We start from the raw sequence: 19,803 nt of genomic DNA on the forward strand, positions 1-19,803 counted from the left end.
CCTCAATAAGAATTCAATACTAATTTCCAATCCTAGCAATTATAACAATATAAAAGGCTTTAGGGGAAACTAGGGCCACTACTACAAAATAAGAAGCTATTTAAATTCAACTAACTAAATAAGAAACTATTTAAATTCAACTAATTAAACATGTGAAATAGAGATATAATAAATGGCCTAAAACAAGAAAAAGGCCGATTATCTAATCCATTCAACCGAATTTTTACCCGCAACCCCACCCCGCGGCAGTGCGGGTCAAATTGCGGTGACCAATCACTCAATTAATCGACATCGCATCGATCAAAGGGACTAAGGCTCGGTTTTAAAGACAATCAACAAAGCATTACAATTATAGCTATAAAATTCATTTTGTAAACTATCCTAACATGTGATAACTATTAATATAAGCACAATTTTTCCGTTAACATAATATTTGTTACTAGTATGCTTCAATTCAAATTACTACCCTTTTGTTACTTATACTATTCTAATATTAATTAACCCGGAAAGACCAAGATTGCACGAAAACCCGCGAAACAAGCACGGACCAACCCGGGCCAACCATGGCTAGCCGTGGGCCTACCACGGGCCTGCCACGGCTCTTGCCATTTCTGCCAGGCCCGCTGCCGGACAATTTCTCCTCTCTTTTTTTTTCATTTTTATACATTATAAGACCGTCTGAAAATTAATTAATCGTCCCCAATTCAATTTTGATAATTTAAACTACCAAAAGGCACAAATTAAGCTTGCATGCAACTAAGTTTAACATGTGAAAAATTACTACCCAAACAAAAATTCACCAAACATACAAAAATCAAAAACATGTGACGATAATTCGTCGAGTAGCTCGAAATATGTTACCTTAAGCTAGAAAATGAGCAATTAATCCTCAAAACCGAAACCCTAACCACAACTAACCGCTATCCTCTACAATATACGAGTCCCCGAACTCGTCTTCCAATCCTTCACCTAATTAAACAATAAAAACACAAAAATTAAACACAAATACCGAATTTACCTTTCCGGAATCCCCTCGCCACGATCTACAACTTAGTATGTTCTAATTTCAATTTTCATTAAGTTATTTTAAGACTATAACTATTAATATAAGCACAATTTTTCCATTAACATAATTTTTGTTACTAGTATATTTCAATTCAAATTACTACTCTTTTTGTTACTTATACTATTCTAATTATATCCATGATGAACCTAAAATGACGGACAAAGCATGGAAAACCGCGAAACAAGCAACGGACCGACCCGGGCCAACCCCAAGACCGGCCGGGGCTGCCGTGGGCCTGCCGGCCGCTGCCGGGCCCGCTGCCGCACCATTTATCCTTTTTTTTTCATTTTTATACATTATAAGACCGTCTGAAAATTAATTAATCGTCCCCAAATTCAACTTTGATAATTTAAACTAACAAAAGGCATAATTTAAGCTAACAATTGACATGCATGCAACTATACTAAACATGTGAAAATTACTACACCAACAAAAATCACCAAACATACAAAAAATCAAAAACATGTGACGATAATTTACAAAATGAATTTTATAGCTATAATTGTAATGCTTTGTTGATTGTGCCGAAAACTGAGCCTTAGTCCCTTTGACTGATGCGATGTCAGTTAATTGAGTGATTGGTCAGCCGCAATTTGACCGTGCACTCGCCGCAGGTGGGGTTGCGGGTAAAAATTCGGTTGAATGAATTAGATAATCGGCCTTTTTCTTGTTTTAGGCCATTTATTATATCTCTATTTCACATGTGTAATTAGTTGAATTTAAATAGTTTTTTTATTTAGTTAGTTGAATTTAAATAGCTTCTTATTTTGTAGTAATGGCCCTAGTTTCCCCTAAAGCCTTTTATATTGTTATAATTGCTAGGATTGGAAATTAGTATTGAATTCTTATTGAGGAACTGTTGGGATTGTATGCTGTAAATAGACATTTATATATATATGATTCACATGATAGTTTTCATTAAGTTATTTTAAGACCAAATGTCGGAATTTTCGGTATATATGTTTAATTATTGTGTTTTAATTGTTTATTTAGGTGAAGGAGTGGAAGACGAGTTCGGGGACTCGTATATTATAAAGGATAGCGGCTAGTTGTTGCAGGGTTTATGACACTCTTCTTGAGTTGGAATTGGTTGTGAATGGTTTAGTTAGAAAATTTTTGAAATTGCAGGTTTTTGGACTAGTTGAACCATTTACAAACATATCCTACCAGTTTTTCTGTAGAATTTACGTATATAATTAAGGCTAAATTCAAGGGTGTCACAGTTGGTATCAGAGCACTCCTATCTCTCTTCCTTACATCATCATACTCTTCTCGTAAGTTTGATGTTGGTAACTTATGAAACTCTATCTTTGACATCCTTGTAATTATGACTTCAATTCTTACCCCATAAAATTCATCATAGTTTTTTTTGATTAGTTAAGCTTGAATCCTTTTAGCATACCTGCTCCGATGAGGTCTAAGTTACTTTTCACTTCGGGGAATTTCTAAATATTTCAAGCTACCAGTTTCGATTCATTCTTGAAAGTTTATGTCACTTCTGCAAACCTAACCTATTTTTAAGGATTTGAAAATGAATTTTGATTTATTTCCGTAAGGTATTCCTTTTTCTTACTTTTGTTCCGAATTTCTAAGCCTTGTATAATCATATTTAGTAAAGATAGTATTCTTACTATAGAATTTTAAACTAAAAGGTTGAAAAGGCTTTTATGATTTTCAATGGTTTTAACATTAGTGAATATTAAATCTCGTTGTTGGAGACGTCCCAGTAATGGATTTTCTCATTTATTGGTGTTTAATTATGTTATACATCAACTACTAATGTGACATTAATTTCCGTCTCATATTTTATATAACGATAATTCGTTAATATCGTCCTTTCACATAATTATTTTAGGTGACTCATATGGGGTTGAAGATGAAGAGTAATTTTGGGGTTTTAGAAGCTTTCTCAAGTTTTTACTTGTCTCTTTGCTAGCGTAAGGTAACTATTCCGAGTTACTCGACGAATTAATGTCACATTAGTAGTTGATGTTGTGTTTGTTGTTTGATAAGTGTTTAGGTGGTTGATAATTATCACATGTTAGGATAGTTTGTAAATTGAAATTGTAATTAATAGGCTCAAAATGAATTTTATAGTGATAATTGTAATGTTTTGTTGATTGTGCCGAAAACTGAGCCTTAGTCCCTTTGACTGATGCGATGTCAGTTAATTGAGTGATTGGTCACCATGCAATTTGACCCGCACTGCCGCAGGGCTGGGGTTCGGGTAAAAATTCGGTTGAATGAATTAGATAATCGGCCTTTTTCTTGTTTTAGGCCATTTATTATATCTCTATTTCACATGTGTAGTTAATTGAATTTAAATAGCTTCTTATTTAGTTAGTTGAATTTAAATAGCTTCTTATTTTGTAGAAATGGCCCTAGTTTTCCCTGAAGCCTTTTATATTGTTAATTGCTAGAATTGGAAGTTAGTATTGAATTCTTATTGAGGAACTGTTGGGATTGTATCTTTGTAAATAGACATTTATATAGCTTTCACATGATAGAATGTTAGAATTTATGTTGGTAAGTAGAACTTTTTGCCCTCTTAAGGTTAAGTGGGTGTCTTACTTGACTTATGTGGTGAGTTTTGGGTGGTGTGGGCTAAAATATTCAAGCTGGGACTAGCTGTGACTAGGTCCTAGGTGAGTATTTCGGCCTTCATCATAGATAGGTCTTTATAGTCTCTGACGAGTATATGTTCACTGCTTGATAGCCTTTGTGTTCCTGACTAGTGGATGTTTATCCAAGTTGGGGCATGACCTCAGGTACTAATTTTGATAGTATGGGGTCAGCTTAAGTACTAGCCGACCCTTCGGTGGTGTCCTTAGGGTACTCACTTCACTTTGTTTTAAAAAACGTTGTGAGTCTTGGGTGCGGTGGTGTGTATCCGCATGTCTAGGTCTGCGCAGATTTTAGGCTAGGGTTGTGTTGTCTCTTGGCCATGTTTTCTTAATAGTAACCGCTGAGCCAAGATACCGGTTCGATTACCTTCCCTACCTCGTGGTATAGACTTGAGTTACAAAGTGACTATTGACGGGACTAAGAACTTATGCCTGTCTTTGATATATTGCCCTTTCTTGTATGGTGATTCTATGAATCATAGAAGGTGAGATGCAAGCCGGCTATGGTTGATAGAGTTTGGATTCCTGGATGTTATGTGATTCACATGATAGTGTAGTATGAGTCGGTCTAGTATTCACATGCTAGGACTATGTGTTGTTATATTGTTGTTCACATGATAAGCACGATTGTCTAGCATTTATATGCTAAGGCATTGTGTGATTCGTATTCATATTCTTATGTTTACATGTTATATTAATTATGACATTTCGTGGCTGGGAGAACTCGGAGTTACTCCCCACTGACTGTGGCTTTCGTATTTGTATAAAATGCGAATGACAGGTAGGTGATGCATATATGGGGTACATGGACGAGCTAGCGAGCAAAGTAACCTTGGGACCTAGACTGGTTTTATTTCATTGTGACCTTAAACCCTTTTTATGTCACATACTTTTTAGGGACATATGTCTCCCTTTTCTATTTTGGGTTTGTATCATTACATTTTCTTATCGTTAGCTATGGCATGTAAAGTAGTTCGTTTGAAATTACAGGTTTTTGGCTAATTGAACCAATTACAAACATATCCTACCAGTTTTTCTGTAGAATTACGTGTTTACTTTTCCGCAATAAATGGGGGTGTCACAGTTGGTATCTTACATCATTTAACGATTTATATATTTATTTTCTCAGCTAATTAATTAATTTCATTATAATTCGTTACGTTAAATTTAATAATCGTTAATAAGTTCTTTTAAAAGTTAGCTCGAGTTTGTTTAGTTGACTTTTTATGGGTTCATGTAAATAGTTTTATTTATTTAATAACTTTTTGTTTCTTTCTAAGTCCGCTATCGATGTCGAGCTAAGTGGGCTCCAGATGGATCAGTTAGCTATTTCGAGTTTGTTCCGCTAAATTAGCAAATATCTTTAAAAGCCGCTAATTTAGTTAAAATCTCTAATAATTCCGATTCGAGCTAATATCGTATTATTTCCGTTAACTAGCTGAGGATTGAAGATTTGTTCAACCTTTGAAGAATGCTTCTACTTCCTTGAAGATGTTTCTCGTTCTTTTTGTATCTCGCCTTATTCTTAATATCTTGGCGCCTATCCTTCTTCTAAACTCTCTATTCTTCTTCCTAGGAAGTTACATTTGTATCCTCCCAACTTGTCCTTTCACCCTTGCTAATCCTCCCTTAACGCCTTTTAGATAGTTCTCTTTCTTTTGTGGGGTGTTAACCTTGGTTGGATAATTTGGCTTGTGGAGTTGTTTCTGGTTGACCTATAACCCCGGTTTTGAGAAGTTGTGATATTGAAAGGACTTAGGTAGTGTGGTGAGACGTACTTGGGGATTCTTATACCTAACCCCTTGGTAATGTGAGTATAAGGGATAGGTGGAATTATGTGTGTTAAGAGTGAGTTGCCTATGTTACTAAAGTTATAGAACTTGGCTTTGTTGTTTTTGTTTGGGATTTGATTCTTAAGTATAAAAGTTTACTCGTTATTTCCTTGTCTTGAATACGTAACGAGAACACTTTCGTTCCCTTGATGAGAATCTGGTTCTGTCGGAAAATTTTATTTGAAACTTTTGAAAGAATTTTGATTCTTTACGATAAGTGACCTTTTAAATGTTTTAGTTACCGATTTGAATTTCAGTTTTATTTTCATAACCTTCCATTTATACTTTCAAGTTTCGAGGACGAAACTTTTTAAAAGATGGGGTGATTGTAACACCCCGTATTTTATTAAGTTGAATAAAATTCTTTTAATTGCTATTTTGAATTTAATTACATCATTTAACGATTTATATATTTATTTTCTCAGCTAATTAATTAATTTCATTATAATTCGTTACGTTAAATTTAATAATCGTTAATAAGTTCTTTTAAAAGTTAGCTCGAGTTTGTTTAGTTGACTTTTTATGGGTTGGAATTAAGCTTTCAGAAAGAGTAAAAGTTAGTGGCGTGATACCAACATAAGGTCGGACATTGTATTATCGCTGATCAGTGGTACATGAATGCATTTGGATTAGTGCATGATATTGATTCATGGGGTTCTTATTTCAGCGTGAGCCACAAGGTTACATTATCTTAGACTAATTATATGATTCAATTTTATGCCACGATTAGTTGGTATCAGAGCATATTTGCTCCCGACGCACGTTTGTGCACCCCAATATAAATAACTTGACCTTAAAATAATAAACTTGAGAGATGGGTAAGATGGGTAGATTTAGGATCTTATGTTGTAGTCTCTTTGTGGTTGCTCTTTGTTAGGTACTAACCTGTTTGTTGATGGTCATTTAATAATTGTTGCGTTCTTGGATCAATGACCGTGAGCTTATCTATAGCTAATGGGGTTATTACCCTTATTATAAAAAAAAAATTTTGAACTAAAGGTTTTGAAAATATTTTAATGTTTTTCACTGGTTTTAACGTCAATTAGTGTTAAAGCTTGTTATTGGAGACGTCTGATAATTAGTTTTATCATTTGTTGGTGTAAAAATGTATTTTTATGTCTTTGAATTGGAATATTGATGTTCTTGAGTGATCGCCAAGAGTATCTCCGTTCCATTGAAAGGACACTTATATTTTAAGAAGATCAAGATTTAGTGCCTATTGCTGAGGGTGTCACAGTTGGTATCTTCACCCCATCTTTTAAAAAGTTTCGTCCTCGAAACTTGAAAGTATAAATGGAAGGTTATGAAAATAAAACTGAAATTGGAATCGGTAACCAAAACATTTTAAAGGTTATTTATCGTAAGAATCAAAATTCTTTCAAAAGTTTCAAATAAAATTTTCCGACAGAACCAGATTCTCATCAAGGGAACGAAAGTGTTCTCGTTACGTATTCAAGAACATCACATTCCAAATCAAAGATAAGGTCAAAAGGCAAATCATTTGTATAAATCAAAAATCAAAATACCTTCAAAAACATTAATGAAGAGTTTTCAAAAATATAAGTCTCATTCATGGAACGGAATTGCTCTTGTCGTGCACACAAGAACGTTAACTTTCCAAGTCAGAGACAAGTTTAAAACAAATACTATTCGCCGACAAGCGTAGAACAAGTTATCAAACGTTTCCAATAACTAGTTCTAACATCCGATCAACGTTAAAATCAAAATAAGGGAAAGGTAATCTCCTCAAATGTTCTTTTGCAAAAAGCCAAAGTAGAAATAAAGGTTTCACCTTTAAACTAAAAGAGGAGTGAAATTCCGGAAATATAATATTAAACTTTGACAAAGAAGTCATAAATAGATCAAGGTTAATAGAAATTGGATAAAATTTAAAGAAATTTCGGGTCTAGTAATTAAAATTACGATAAATGAGTTTATATTCAAGGAAGGAATAGGGAACTAAATCAAATTTTCATTTTCAAGTCTTCAAAAATAGGTTAGGTTTGCAGAAGTGACATAAACTTTTAAGAATGAATCGAAACTGGTAGCTTGAAAGTTTAGAAGTTGTACAAAAAGGAAAGTAACTTAGATAGCATAAAAACAAAGTATGTTAAGAGAGCTCAAACTTAAGCCACAAGAAAGCTATAATGACTTTCATAGGGTAAAAATTGAAGTCAAAATTACAAGGATGTCAAAGATAGAGTTTCACAAGATACGAGTGTCAAACTTAAAGGAGGAGCAAGATGAAGCGAGGAAAGGAGGTATGAACGGTAACGCTCATGATCAAGGAGAAATGGAAATTAGACAACAAGGAAAAGTCAGATACTCAAATCTCAAACAACAAACACAACATCAACTACTAATGTGACATTAATTCGTCGAGTAACTCGGAATAGTTACCTTACGCTAGCAAAGAGACAAGTAAAAACTTGAGAAAGCTTCTAAAACCCCAAAATTACTCTTCATCTTCAACCCCATATGAGTCACCTAAAATAATTATGTGAAAGGACGATATTAACGAATTATCGTTATATAAAATATGAGACGGAAATTAATTTAATTATATTTTAAATAAACCAAACTAGCGTCAAAACAATTTATAGATACGGCCCAAACTCGCGACTTAGCCAGGCCACTGCCTAGGCCACGGCCAGGCCACTGCCTAGGCCACGGCCAGGCTACACCCTACTGTCCAGCCGTCTTAGGACGGTTTCCTAGGCCAAACCACGACGGATACCACCCAAACAAAAGACCCAAACCCAACATGTACATGTACTTGAGACGTTAGCTAAGAGGTTGGTTCATATTAACATAAAGAAACCCGTCAAAACAGCCCGCTAAAACTGCTCGACAAAACCCATTTTCACTATTAAAGAAGCTCATTTGTGACCGTCTTAAGACGAAATTTTAAGCATTAAAATGATAGTATCCATTCAATTAAATTATCCAACATGATTCCCCTCAAACAACAATGTCATAAGGTAACATCAATTTATGTATGGCTATCAACATCCTAAAGGTATCTCTTTCCAAAATCACATCATAAACCTTACTCCGTGTTTACTCCTAAGGTATAACACTCAACCTAAGTCCTTCCAATATCACAACTTCTCAAAACCGGGGTTATAGGTCAACCAGAAACAACTCCACAGCCAAATTATCCAACCAAGGTTAACACCCCACAAAAGAAAGATAACTATCTAAAAGGCGTTAAGGGAGAATTAGCAAGGGTGAAAGGACAAGTTGGGAGGATACAAATGTAACTTCCTAGGAAGAAGAATAGAGAGTTTAGAAGAAGGATAGGCACCAAGAGATTAAGAATAAGGCGAGATACAAAAAGAACGAGAAACATCTTCAAGGAAGTAGAAGCATTCTTCAAAGGTTGAACAATTCTTCAATCCTCAGCAATCGGCACTAAATCTTGATCTTTGTAAAATATAAGTGTCCTTTCAATGGAACAGAGATACTCTTGGCGATCACTCAAGAACATCAATATTCCAATCCAAAGACATAAAAATACATTTTTACACCAACAAATGATAAAACTAATTATCAGACGTCTCCAATAACAAGCTTTAACACTAATTGACGTTAAAACCAGTGAAAAACATTAAAATATTTTTAAAACCTTTAGTTCAAAATTTTTTTTTATAATAAGGGTAATAACCCCATTAGCTATAGATAAGCTCACGGTCATTGATCAAGAACGCAACGATTATTAAATAACAATCAACAAACATGTTAGTACCTAACAAAGAGCAAACACAAAGAGACTACAACATAAGATCCTAAATCTACCCATCCTACCCATCTCTCAAGTTTATTATTTGAAGGTCAAGTTATTTATATTGGGGTGCACAAACGTGCGTCGGGAGCAAATATGCTCTGATACCAACTGTGACACCCTCACTTATTGCGGAAAAGTAAACACGTAATTCTAGAATAAAACTGCATGAATATGTTTACATGTTTTGATTTAAATTAATTTCCGTCTCATATTTTATATAACGATAATTCGTTAATATCGTCCTTTCACATAATTATTTTAGGTGACTCATATGGGGTTGAAGATGAAGAGTAATTTTGGGGTTTTAGAAGCTTTCTCAAGTTTTTACTTGTCTCTTTGCTAGCGTAAGGTAACTATTCCGAGTTACTCGACGAATTAATGTCACATTAGTAGTTGATGTTGTGTTTGTTGTTTGATAAGTGTTTTGAGAAGTTGTGATATTGGAAGGACTTAGGTTGAGTGTTATACCTTAGGAGTAAACACGGAGTAAGGTTTATGATGTGATTTTGGAAAGAGATACCTTTAGGATGTTGATAGCCATACATAAATTGATGTTACCTTATGACATTGTTGTTTGAGATTTGAGTATCTGACTTTTCCTTGTTGTCTAATTTCCATTTCTCCTTGATCATGAGCGTTACCGTTCATACCTCCTTTCCTCGCTTCATCTTGCTCCTCCTTTAAGTTTGACACTCGTATCTTGTGAAACTCTATCTTTGACATCCTTGTAATTTTGACTTCAATTTTTACCCTATGAAAGTCATTATAGCTTTCTTGTGGCTTAAGTTTGAGCTCTCTTAACATACTTTGTTTTTATGCTATCTAAGTTACTTTCCTTTTTGTACAACTTCTAAACTTTCAAGCTACCAGTTTCGATTCATTCTTAAAAGTTTATGTCACTTCTGCAAACCTAACCTATTTTTGAAGACTTGAAAATGAAAATTTGATTTAGTTCCCTATTCCTTCCTTGAATATAAACTCATTTATCGTAATTTTAATTACTAGACCGGAAATTTCTTTAAATTTTATCGAATTTCTATTAACCTTGATCTATTTATGACTTCTTTGTCAAAGTTTAATATTATATTTCCGAATTTCACTCCTCTTTTAGTTTAAAGGTGAAACCTTTATTTCTACTTTGGCTTTTTGCAAAAGAACATTTGAGGAGATTACCTTTCCCTTATTTTGATTTTAACGTTGATCGGATGTTAGAACTAGTTATTGGAAACGTTTGATAACTTGTTCTACGCTTGTCGGCGAATAGTATTTGTTTTAAACTTGTCTCTGACTTGGAAAGTTAACGTTCTTGTGTGCACGACAAGAGCAATTCCGTTCCATGAATGAGACTTATATTTTTGAAAACTCTTCATTAATGTTTTTGAAGGTATTTTGATTTTTGATTTATACAAATGATTTGCCTTTTGACCTTATCTTTGATTTGGAATGTGATGTTCTTGAATACGTAACGAGAACACTTTCGTTCCCTTGATGAGAATCTGGTTCTGTCGGAAAATTTTATTTGAAACTTTTGAAAGAATTTTGATTCTTACGATAAATAACCTTTAAAATGTTTTGGTTACCGATTCCAATTTCAGTTTTATTTTCATAACCTTCCATTTATACTTTCAAGTTTCGAGGACGAAACTTTTTAAAAAGATGGGGTGATTGTAACACCCCGTATTTTATTAAGTTGGATAAAATTCTTTTAATTGCTATTTTGAATTTAATTACATCATTTAACGATTTATATATATATGCTTAGCTAATTAATTAATTTCATCATAATTCGATACGTTAATTTTAATAATCATTAATAAGTTTATTTAAAATTAGTCCGAGTTTATTTATTTAATAATTTCCGTTTCTTTACGAGTCCTTATGAAAGTTGTTTTAAGTAAACCCGAGATGGATTTTGGGAACAAAACCGTCCAATTAGCTATTTTGAGCTTATTTCACTAAATTAGCAATTTTTATTAATATCCGTTAGTTTTGTAAAAATCGCTAATAATTCCGATTCAAGCTGATATCGTATTATTTCCGTTAACTAGCTGAGTTTATTTTATTTTCACTCATTAAATTTATTTATTATTATTATTATTATTATTATTATTGTTGTTGTTGATGATGTACCGTCACTTTTCCCCCTTCCATTTTCTTTATTTTTTTTCTGTCATTCGCTCAACAGCAACAACAACAATCAACGACTCCATCACCTATTTTCCGATCATTCAAACCTCGGATCCCGCCTCCATTCTCAACCAAATTCGTAATTTTTGTACCATTCTCTTCCCCTTTCCTTCCTCCTCCTTTTAAGGTAAGAAAGTCTCCTTTTTGTAGTGGTTTCGTCTTTCGCCGCCTTATAAAAGTGTCGTCTTTTAGCTTCTTTATTCCGTTTTCTTGCTCTTTTGTCAATAGTTATCGGTGTAGTTGGTTAATTAACACCTTATTAGCTGTTGGTAATTAGTACTCTATATCCGTCTCAATCATTTGTTTTTAATTATTTGTGAGTGCTATTTTAATCGAATGTACACAAATGACTGTGACGGAAGGGGTATGAGAAACGAGTAACTAGTCTCCAGTACTCATTTGTCATCGTTGTTTCAGTTAATTGAGATTCGTTTTGGGGATATGTTGCCCAATTTAGCTTGATGGCCGAAAATTGATATTATTAGTTAGGTGCACATCTTTTTATTGCAAATTGGGTTTTCGGTAATACGGGGCAATGCGTTAGATTAAGTGTTTGAGGGAGTAGTGCTGGAGACAAGTTGGAGATAATAATTGTGTGAATTAGTAGTGTGGTACATATGGGATTCGTATGGAGCCAACATAAACACAAGAGTTTGATTTATGAAACACATGTGGGTACAATTGAATAGTGTGATAATTAATTGTCAGGATTACCGCTTTTGAGATTAGTATTTAAGATATCATTCGACTTTGAGTTGATATTACGGGAAGTGAGAATTTGTCAACTTGAAAAGTTATTAGTTAGTATTGTTGATTATTTTGGTACGGAATAGCTGCTGTTGGTAATGGCACTTTAAGCGAGAAACTTGGTCATTAAGAATGGAGGATTATAATGAGGACCAAAGCATTTGAATGTATCAGCTTATGCATTATGCTAAGAAAAATTAGTCAACTGCACGTTATTATTGTGGTGTTGGTTTGAGACGGTTTTATACGAGTTTTACTTATCCGTTTTGAGAAAAGTTGGTACCTTTGGATTCTTGGTGGAGTGGGGAATCATGTTGGATAATTTAATTGAATGGATACTATCATTTTAATGCCTAAATACAATAATTGGTAAACAGAAATTAACATAAAAAAAAATATAATAAATTAAAATATAAATGAATTGTCTGAAATTTTATCATGTAAGAAGGAAAAAGTATGATAGTATGAATATAAAAAAGATGATAATAATGAATAAATTATAAATAATGAGTTAAATATGGAAATATTAATGATATAACATTATTATAATTTTGATATTTATTTTGATATGTTATGTCAACTAATTTTATATATTGTACATTAGAAATTTTGTATTTTTTTGTTATTATTAATATTAATTTTAATATAATTAATTATATAAGCATATTAATACTTTTAAAAATATTTCTATATGATAATAATTTAATTATCTTATATATTTTTTTTTGTGTTAATTTCTGTTTACCAATTATTGTATTTAGTACCTACTATAATTATTCTCCTTTGTTACTATCTATCTATTTTGTTTTTCTATACTTTAAACTATCTTTATAATATTTCGTTTGGATTATACACATTTATTTTGAAACGTAAATAATGAAATTGTAATCAATAGGATCTCAAGTTTCTCTATCCTTTTACTTATCAAGGATTCCCAAAAGCGGAACTACACTCAGCTACACTCAGCTACGACATCATCCCATCATCTCAAGTACTCAATGCGACCTCAAGGTTTATACAACTATAGGGTTAACAAATTCTTCTCAATACTAAATCTCTCTCAACTCAACTAGTTAACGGAAATAATACGATATCAGCTTGAATCGGAATTATTAGCGATTTTTACGAAACTAACGGATATTAATAAAAATTGCTATTTTAGTGAAATAAGCTCAAAATAGCTAATTGGACGGTTTTGTTCCCAAAATCCATCTCGGGTTCACTTAAAACAACTTTCATAAGGACTCGTAAAGAAACGGAAATTATTAAATAAATAAACTCGAACTAACTTTAAATAAACTTATTAATGATTATTAAAATTAACGTATCGACTTATGATGAAATTAATTAATTAGCTAAGCATATATATATATAAATCGTCAAATGATGTAATTAAATTCAAAATAGCAATTAAAAGAATTTTATCCAACTTAATAAAATACGGGGTGTTACAATCACCCCATCTTTTAAAAAGTTTCGTCCTCGAAACTTGAAAGTATAAATGAAAGGTTATAAAAATAAAACTGGAATTGGAATCGGTAACCAAAACATTTTAAAGGTTATTTATCGTAAGAATCAAAATTCTTTCAAAAGTTTCAAAATAAATGTGTATAATCCAAACGAAATATTATAAAGATAGTTTAAAGTATAGAAAAACAAAATAGATAGATAGTAACAAAGGAGAATAATTATAGTAGGTACTAAATACAATAATTGGTAAACAGAAATTAACATATTTTCTTATAGTTATAATAAATTTATATTTTTAGTTTTTTATTATTATAAAATGAATTTTTTATAATATGTTTTAAATGTATATTATTATATTGTAATCAATTCTTATTATATTTATATTGTCTATTTACTGTATTATTTATTCATATTTTATTTGTAATTTTATTAAGACTAAATTAAACAATTTATTAATTTGCTTATTATAAATTATTATGTATTTGTTGCGTATTGTAGTATGTATTTCTAATATTTTACTGTATGTGATTTAATTAATTAGTCTCAAATAAAATAATGATAGCATTATTTCATAATTGTAATAAAAAAACAAGATATATATTCAAATAATATATATAATTACATATTTAAATTACAAAACATAAACATTTATAGAAAATCATTAGATTTAATAAAACTATTATAAAAAATCAAATACATAAAACTATCAAAAACACCATTACTATAAAATAATACATTATTATTTATATTTAAGACTAATTAATTAAATCACATACAGTAAAATATTAGAAATACATACTACAATACGCAACAAATACATAATAATTTATAATAAGCAAATTAATAAATTGTTTAATTTAGTCTTAATAAAATTACAAATAAAATATGAATAAATAATACAGTAAATAGACAATATAAATATAATAAGAATTGATTACAATATAATAATATACATTTAAAACATATTATAAAAAATTCATTTTATAATAATAAAAAACTAAAAATATAAATTTATTATAACTATAAGAAAATATGTTAATTTCTGTTTACCAATTATTGTATTTAGTACCTACTATAATTATTCTCCTTTGTTACTATCTATCTATTTTGTTTTTCTATACTTTAAACTATCTTTATAATATTTCGTTTGGATTATACACATTTATTCCATAGCCGGCTTGCATCTCACCTTCTATGATTCATAGAATCACCATACAAGAAAGGGCAATATATCAAAGACAGGCATAAGTTCTTAGTCCCGTCAATAGTCACTTTGTAACTCAAGTCTATACCACGAGGTAGGGAAGGTAATCGAACCAGTATCTTGGCTCGGTTACTATTAAGAAAACATGGCCAAGAGACAACACAACCCTAGCCTAAAATCTGCGCAGACCTAGACATGCGGATACACACCACCGCACCCAAGACTCACAACGTTTTTTAAAACAAAGTGAAGTGAGTACCCTAAGGACACCACCGAAGGGTCGGCTAGTACTTAAGCTGACCCCATACTATCAAAATTAGTACCTGAGGTCATGCCCCAACTTGGATAAACATCCACTAGTCAGGAACACAAAGGCTATCAAGCAGTGAACATATACTCGTCAGAGACTATAAAGACCTATCTATGATGAAGGCCGAAATACTCACCTAGGACGAGCTCATATGGGGTCCAACATTCACAGTTGATACCAACTGTGACACCCCCATTTATTGCGGAAAAGTAAACACGTAATTCTACAGAAAAACTGGTAGGATATGTTTGTAATTGGTTCAATTAGCCAAAAACCTGTAATTTCAAACGAACTACTTTACATGCCATAGCTAACGATAAGAAAATGTAATGATACAAACCCAAAATAGAAAAGGGAGACATATGTCCCTAAAAAGTATGTGACATAAAAAGGGTTTAAGGTCACAATGAAATAAAACCAGTCTAGGTCCCAAGGTTACTTTGCTCGCTAGCTCGTCCATGTACCCCATATATGCATCACCTCACCGTCATTCGCATTTTATACAAATACGAAAGCCACGGTGGGGAGTAACTCCGAGTTCTCCCACCACGAAATGTCATAATTAATATAACATGTAAACATAAGAATATGAATACGAATCACACAATGCCTTAGCATATAAATGCTAGACAATCGTGCTTATCATGTGAACAACAATATAACAACACATAGTCCTAGCATGTGAATACTAGACCGACTCATACTACACTATCATGTGAATCACATAACATCCAGGAATCCAAACTCTATCAACCATAGCCGGCTTGCATCTCACCTTCTATGATTCATAGAATCACCATACAAGAAAGGGCAATATATCAAAGACAGGTATAAGTTCTTAGTACCGTCAATAGTCACTTTGTAACTCAAGTCTATACCACGAGGTAGGGAAGGTAATCGAACCGGTATCTTGGCTCAGCGGTTACTATTAAGAAAACATGGCCAAGAGACAACACAACCCTAGCCTAAAAATGCAGAGACCTAGACATGCGGATACACACCACCGCACCCAAGACTCACAACGTTTTTTTTAAAACAAAGTGAAGTGAGTACCCTAAGGACACCACCGAAGGGTCGGCTAGTACTTAAGCTGACCCCATACTATCAAAATTAGTACCTGAGGTCATGCCCCAACTTGGATAAACATCCACTAGTCAGAAACACAAAGGCTATCAAGCAAGTTGAACATATACTCGCCGAGACTATAAAGACCTATCTATGATGAAGGCCGAAATACTCACCTAGGACCTAGTCACGCCTAGTCCCAGCTTGAATATTTTAGCCCACACCACCCAAAACTCACCACATAAGTCAAGTAAGACACCCACTTAACCTTAAGAGGGCAAAAAGTTCTACTTACCAACATAAATTCTAACATTCTATCATGTGAAAGCTATATAAATGTCTATTTACAAAGATACAATCCCAACAGTTCCTCAATAAGAATTCAATACTAACTTCCAATTCTAGCAATTAACAATATAAAAGGCTTCAGGGAAAACTAGGGCCATTTCTACAAAATAAGAAGCTATTTAAATTCAACTAACTAAATAAGAAGCTATTTAAATTCAATTAACTACACATGTGAAATAGAGATATAATAAATGGCCTAAAACAAGAAAAAGGCCGATTATCTAATTCATTCAACCGAATTTTTACCCGCAACCCCAGCCCCGCGACAGTAACGGGTCAAATTATGGCGACCAATCACTCAATTAATCGACATCGCATCAATCAAAGGGACTAAGGCTCGTTTTCAGCACAATCAACAAAACATTACAATTATCACTATAAAATTCATTTTGAGCCTATTAATTACAATTTCAATTTACAAACTATCCTAACATGTGATAATTATCAACCACCTAAACACTTATCAAACAACAAACACAACATCAACTACTAATGTGACATTAATTCGTCGAGTAACTCGGAATAGTTACCTTACGCTAGCAAAGAGACAAGTAAAAACTTGAGAAAGCTTCTAAAACCCCAAAATTACTCTTCATCTTCAACCCCATATGAGTCACCTTAAAAGGAGGAGGAAGGAAAGGGGAAGAGAATGGTACAAAAATTACGGAATTTGGTTGAGAATGGAGGCGGGATCTGAGGTTTGAATGATCGGAAAATAGGTGATGGAGTCGTGATTGATTGTTGTTGTTGCTGTTGAGCGAATGACAGAAAAAAAATAAAGAAAATGGAAGGGGGAAAAGTGACGGTACATCATCAACAACAACAATAATAATAATAATAATAATAATAATAATGATACACCAGCTAGCTTGCTAGCTTCTAATTATACGTACGTTTCTTCATCGTTAAGTAATTTCGTTCGCTTTTAAAACCGTTTCGAGTTAATAAAATCGGTTTTTAATAAAAGTTTCAGTAATAAAACGAAATTAATAATAAATAAATTTAATGAGTGAAAATAAAATAAACTCAGCTAGTTAACGGAAATAATACGATATCAGCTTGAATCGGAATTATTAGCGATTTTTACAAAACTAACGGATATTAATAAAAATTGCTAATTTAGTGAAATAAGCTCAAAATAGCTAATTGGACGGTTTTGTTCCCAAAATCCATCTCGGGTTTACTTAAAACAACTTTCATAAGGACTCGTAAAGAAACGGAAATTATTAAATAAATAAACTCGGACTAATTTTAAATAAACTTATTAATGATTATTAAAATTAACGTATCGAATTATGATGAAATTAATTAATTAGCTAAGCATATATATATAAATCGTTAAATGATGTAATTAAATTCAAAATAGCAATTAAAAGAATTTTATCCAACTTAATAAAATACGGGTGTTACAATCACCCCATCTTTTAAAAAGTTTCGTCCTCGAAACTTGAAAGTATAAATGGAAGGTTATGAAAATAAAACTGAAATTGGAATCGGTAACCAAAACATTTTAAAGGTTATTTATCGTAAGAATCAAAATTCTTTCAAAAGTTTCAAATAAAATTTTCCGACGTAACGATTCTCATCAAGGGAACGAAAGTGTTCTCGTTTGTATTCAAGAACATCACATTCCAAATCAAAGATAAGGTCAAAAGGCAAATCATTTGTATAAATCAAAAATCAAAATACCTTCAAAAACATTAATGAAGAGTTTTCAAAAATATAAGTCTCATTCATGGAACGGAATTGCTCTTGTCGTGCACACAAGAACGTTAACTTTCCAAGTCAGAGACAAGTTTAAAACAAATACTATTCGCCGACAAGCGTAGAACAAGTTATCAAACGTTTCCAATAACTAGTTCTAACATCCGATCAACGTTAAAATCAAAATAAGGGAAAGGTAATCTCCTCAAATGTTCTTTTGCAAAAAGCCAAAGTAGAAATAAAGGTTTCACCTTTAAACTAAAAGAGGAGTGAAATTCCGGAAATATAATATTAAACTTTGACAAAGAAGTCATAAATAGATCAAGGTTAATAGAAATTGGATAAAATTTAAAGAAATTTCGGTTCTAGTAATTAAAATTACGATAAATGAGTTTATATTCAAGGAAGGAATAGGGAACTAAATCAAATTTTCATTTTCAAGTCTTCAAAAATAGGTTAGGTTTGCAGAAGTGACATAAACTTTTAAGAATGAATCGAAACTGGTAGCTTGAAAGTTTAGAAGTTGTACAAAAAGGAAAGTAACTTAGATAGCATAAAAACAAAGTATGTTAAGAGAGCTCAAACTTAAGCCACAAGAAAGCTATAATGACTTTCATAGGGTAAAAATTGAAGTCAAAATTACAAGGATGTCAAAGATAGAGTTTCACAAGATACGAGTGTCAAACTTAAAGGAGGAGCAAGATGAAGCGAGGAAAGGAGGTATGAACGGTAACGCTCATGATCAAGGAGAAATGGAAATTAGACAACAAGGAAAAGTCAGATACTCAAATCTCAAACAATAATGTCATAAGGTAACATCAATTTATGTATGGCTATCAACATCCTAAAGGTATCTCTTTCCAAAATCACATCATAAACCTTACTCCGTGTTTACTCCTAAGGTATAACACTCAACCTAAGTCCTTCCAATATCACAACTTCTCAAAACCGGGTTATAGGTCAAGGAAAAAACAACTCCACAAACCAAATTATCCAACCAAGGTTAACACCCCACAAAAGAAAGATAACTATCTAAAAGGCGTTAAGGGAGAATTAGCAAGGGTGAAAGGACAAGTTGGGAGGATACAAATGTAACTTCCTAGGAAGAAGAATAGAGAGTTTAGAAGAAGGATAGGCACCAAGAGATTAAGAATAAGGCGAGATACAAAAAGAACGAGAAACATCTTCAAGGAAGTAGAAGCATTCTTCAAAGGTTGAACAATTCTTCAATCCTCAGCAATCGGCACTAAATCTTGATCTTTGTAAAATATAAGTGTCCTTTCAATGGAACAGAGATACTCTTGGCGATCACTCAAGAACATCAATATTCCAATCCAAAGACATAAAAATACATTTTTACACCAACAAATGATAAAACTAATTATCAGACGTCTCCAATAACAAGCTTTAACACTAATTATACGTACGTTTCTACATATGTCCCTTCGAATTATATACA

At 32.5% G+C, this 19,803-nt stretch overlaps 2 long non-coding RNA genes across 3 annotated transcripts in view; one reads left to right on the plus strand and one right to left on the minus strand.

The window, feature by feature from the left end:
• Positions 1 to 17,363, minus strand: part of LOC141633130 (uncharacterized) — a 38,180-nt gene extending 20,817 nt beyond the window's left edge. Inside the window, exons 1-2 of the long non-coding RNA XR_012537934.1 lie at positions 17,171 to 17,363; positions 7,923 to 8,009 (exon numbers count right to left, since the gene is read on the minus strand). This is a non-coding gene — a long non-coding RNA (uncharacterized LOC141633130). The remainder of the gene's footprint in view (positions 1 to 7,922; positions 8,010 to 17,170) is intronic.
• Positions 1 to 19,803, plus strand: part of LOC141633127 (uncharacterized) — a 43,876-nt gene that overhangs the window by 7,575 nt on the left and 16,498 nt on the right. Inside the window, exon 4 of one of the 2 annotated variants that reach the window (XR_012537931.1) lies at positions 4,472 to 4,676. The exons of the other annotated variant lie outside the window; for it this stretch is intronic. This is a non-coding gene — a long non-coding RNA (uncharacterized LOC141633127). Of the gene's footprint in view, positions 1 to 4,471; positions 4,677 to 19,803 lie in introns of those variants that run through there. 2 annotated transcript variants of the gene reach the window in all.

This window comes from Silene latifolia, chromosome Y (genome assembly GCF_048544455.1).
Source record: "Silene latifolia isolate original U9 population chromosome Y, ASM4854445v1, whole genome shotgun sequence".
NCBI lineage: Eukaryota > Viridiplantae > Streptophyta > Magnoliopsida > Caryophyllales > Caryophyllaceae > Silene > Silene latifolia.